Source organism: Asparagus officinalis, chromosome 6 (assembly GCF_001876935.1).
Source record: "Asparagus officinalis chromosome 6, Aspof.V1, whole genome shotgun sequence".
Lineage (NCBI taxonomy): Eukaryota > Viridiplantae > Streptophyta > Magnoliopsida > Asparagales > Asparagaceae > Asparagus > Asparagus officinalis.
Window position 1 is genome coordinate 63,932,481 of NC_033799.1, and position 4,553 is coordinate 63,937,033.

Here is a 4,553-nt window from a genome sequence, read left to right on the forward strand (position 1 = left end):
AATCAATCCAAACCGCTGATGATTTCCACAACTGCTCCGGGAGATCCCGCAGGACCATCCCAGAAAAGGAAGTCAGTCTTGGAGCGCCTCGGTCCAATTCCCGATGAAAAAGGCAAAGTTCCAGTTCAGGAACGTTTGGGCCCGCTGAAGAATCCCCGAACCACTCAACACGTGGGGGTCACCGCCACCTCCAACGTGACAAGGAGCTCAGGGCAGCTATGCGCACCAATTTGCGTATTGAAGTCCAAGAGCCCATTGAGAATTCACGCCCACAAAGGCGCGTTTCGAGACGCGTGACTCTCGAAAGTCCGAAGAAGGTAATTCACTCTCAGAAGGAAATGTTATCGTCTGATGATGATTGCGTTATACCTGAGAAATCGTGCCAACACACGATAGGTTGCTCTGACTTTCAAACGGACGAGCTGTACTATCGTGCTGGGAGTACGAGCAGAGCCAGAAAGAGAAATCCTCGAAGGCTAGAAACTCAGTGCCCTTGTTCAAAGCTCATTCGGGCGGTATTGTCTGAGTGCAACTGCATCAAGGCAGTCCCCGAGCGAATCTCAGTGTTCAAAAGGCTTAGTACCGAAACGCAAAGACCAAGGTCTAGGCGCTTCCTACAAAGAAGAAGGGTAATTGAAGACGGAGAATTTCCGAATGTCACCGCCAATATGACCAGCAAAAGGGCATCGACACGGGATAATCCCGAGTCAATTCCGCCAATACCCCGGTATCTAACTCGTCTGCAGTCTAGAGCTATCATACGAGGAACTTATGGTAGGGTTCGGACAAGATTACCGTCGGAAGATGAAGAATTGGATTCCTGCTCTGCCGTCGCATCAGATAATACAGTGTCCAGCGATGGACAACCCCGCGAGTCATTCATGATAAGCGCGGAACAAGTGGCCAAGATGCTCGAAGACGCCTTAGCCAAGCAACAGGAGAGCTTCAGGTTCGAAATGCAGATGGCCATGCAGAACATGAGGGAAATGCATGACCAGCGAATCCGAGCATTGACGAACCAGCAAGCCGAGCCAAGTCGTCGTAACCAGGTTAATCTGGAAGACGAGGACACAAATGCGAATGAGACGCATAATGCCAATCCTCCCGTCAATGCAGAGGGTGGTAATGAGAATGCTAGCGACAACACAGGTGAAAACCCGAAGATCAGAAGCCTCGAGAACAAGATCAATACGTTAATTTCTGCTCAAGAGGTGAAGAAGACTGGCGTTCCTTGTCCCTACCCCAGAGAGTGGGAATCGATCCCCTATCCGGCGAAGTTCAATCTGATCAACTTCACGCCGTTTGATGGGAAGGGTTCACCCACTCAGTATTTGATTTATTTCAAATCGCACCTGGGTGTTATCTCTGGTAATGAGCCTCTGATGGTACGGTCCTTCATTGGCACTCTTCGCGGAGCCGCTTTCGATTGGTATCGCCGCCTCAAGCCAAGAAGCGTGAATAGCTGGGATGACATGGAGACCAAATTCCTCGCTAAGGAACAGCACCGTCTGACACTTGGAAGGATCTGAAGGTCCGAGGGGAGCAGGCTGAGCGATTCCTTAGAAGGAAAAAGGCCGAGAGGAACCAACCGACGGATAATCCGCTGAACTCAAACTTCGCCTCTCGTGGTAAGGGCAAGGCACCTGCAGCTGCTGGTGGTGCTAATCAAGCGTCACAACAGCAATCTCGAAGGCAGCAAAAGACTTCGGGTCCGAGACTCCAAAAAGAGTACTCTTTCAAGGACGAAGACGTTCCGGCCATCTTCGAATCCCTCCTTGAAGGTAACAAGATCAAGCTACCACCTATCACAAATCAGGAGGAAGCCGACAACACTACGGACCCAAAGTACTGTGCATACCACAGGAGGGTCGTTCATCCCACCAAGGATTGCTTTACTCTCAAGAATAGCATTCAGACCTTGGTTGAAGCCGGCGTCATAACGCTAAGGTAAGCCAAATAAGAACGGCAAAACTCCAAAGAGTATACGAGTATAAACTGTTTCTCAATCCTCCAACAAGTGCATGAGGTTAAACTGCTTCCTTACATACTCCAATAGGTACATGAGTCTAAACTGTTTCCCACTTTTAACGGGAAGTTCCTGGAGAATATTAAGCTAATATTCTTAAGGATAACCCGGTTAGGTAACTGATAATAATGTCCGAACCAGTTCCGCAGAGGAAACTGGGGGTGGACGATTTATGTAACGGGAAGTTCCCAAAACCACAGCAATGTAATGAATAAGAACTCCCATTCAAATTCTCACCGTGTCTGTGCACTCAACACTCTCTCTGTTAGAGTCTGGACGTAAAGTTCCCAATTGGTCAAACCTTCTTACAGTTAGGACCACAGTCAAAATCCCCTCTTGATTCCCCCAATGAACGAGAGGTCCACAAATCGAGCGATCAAACCTTCCTACAGTTAGGATCGTCTCAAACCTTCCAATTGGTCAAACCTTCCTATAGTTAGGACCACGGTCAAAATCTATCCCGATTCCTCCAAGGAACGAGAGGTCCACTTTCAAATCAAGTGATCAAACTTTCCTACAGTTAGGGTCACCTCAAACTCCCATTTGGCCAAACCTTCCTACAGTTAGGGTCAAAACCATAATTCGCTCTCGATAAACGAGAAATTCATCTTTGGTTCGGTAATCAAACCTTCCGACAGTTAGGGTTATCTGAATCTTTTCGATTCTTGGAGTGAAGATCCCACTCTCAGTTTCACCTTTCCGGATTCTGGGGGTGGGAATCCCACCTCGAGTCTCCTTTCCGTATGAAGATAGAATATAAAATTTTTCTTCTTCAGTGTCGGGAGATAGGGTATAAAATTCTTCCTCTTCCATTTTGGGTTCGTCTTTGCCCCAAGAGAAGACACCATTTTTTTTAACTCCCAAAATCTGTGCTTCACAGGTACAGGAAGTTTATCCCGAATCCTAAGCAGGGATAAGTCTGCGCCTAACACGCGCTGCCGGTTTAGTCTTTTTCCGTACAAAAAGACACCAGAGTTCGATTCTGGGGTATTCTATCCTGAAACCTAAGTAAGGATAAGTCTGCGCTTAACCTGCACTGCCGGTTAGTTCTTAACCGCTAAAAAGAACACCCGTCCACATATTCAACATTGTGGCAGGTTGTTATTAATAACACCAAAATCCATGCCTTACACGCATGGGGAATGTCATCCTGAATCCTAAGAAAGGATATGTCGACACCTAACACGTGTTGCCGGTTTAGTCTTTTACCGATTGAAAAAGACACCAGAGTTCGATTCTGGGGTATCTTATCCCGAAGCCTAAGTAGGGATAAGTCAACGTCTAGTACACGTTGCTGGGTAGCCTATTCCCATAACAATGGTAAAGCCTATATGTTCAACATCATGGCACAAAGTCTAAGAGAATTCACTCTCTTAGCACAACGTTACATGCGGAACGGATTTGGACAATCCGCATGCTAGCCCGACTCAAACGGTAGTCGGTAAAGGCTAATCAAATCCGTTAAAGGCTAGGGGTTTGCCAAAAATACTGAGTCAACGTCTGATATACGTTGCTATTTAGTTTTTTCACAGGAGAAAGACGAAGTCTACGTATTCAATATCGTAGCACTAAAAGGGTTAACTCTTTTAGCATAACGTCACATGCGGAACGGATTTAGACAATCCGCATGCTAATTTAGACAATCCGCATGCTAGCCCGACTCAAACGGTAGTCGGTAAAAGCGTATCAAACCCGTTGATGGCTGGGGGTTTGCCAAAAATCCTATAAATACGAGGGTCACTGATGCACCAGCTTCATTAGTTGGTCTCGTTACTTGAGCATCCAACGACGTTCAAAACCCTAAGGTCAACGCCGGTCAACGCGTAACCCTAGATCAACGCCAGTCAACGCGTTGCGATCAAAAAGTCAACGTACGACGTTCAAAACCCTAGGGTCAACGCCGGTCAACGCGTAACCCTAGGTCAACGCCAATCAATGCGTTGCAATGAGAGAATCCTTACTCCGAAAAGTATACGAGTATAAACTGCTTCTTAAATACTCCAATAAGGTATATGAGTATAAACTGTTCCCTAATTTTTGTTGAGAAGTTTCTGGAGAGTATTTTTCTAAAAATATTCTTAAGGATAACTCAACAACACTACGCCGGACAACGCGTTCAGATAAAGACTCGACGCCAACAATCGATGATCAGCTAAAGATTAGCAAATCAGGAATCGACTTCAAGTTTAAAATTCTGACAACGGTCAGACAATAAATGCAGTACCGAAACTCCTACGGACATTCGACAAAGCACCGAATAGCCTGGAGAATTGAAGGAATCAAGAACGGAAGTCATTCCAGGATCCCATTACACCGACTGAAGGTTGGGACAATCATATCCAAAGTATTCCAGGCTCTTTTATAAAAGAACGAGACTAAAATACTTTGGAGGGGGTATCTGTAGGCATATAAAATTGCTTATAGGTCCCTTAGCACAGCTCGGCACAAACCGACAGACCAACGAGGCGACGAGATCGACGAATCGTACGCAAGTAACGGAATGCATCCATTCGCGTGCGGAATCAAG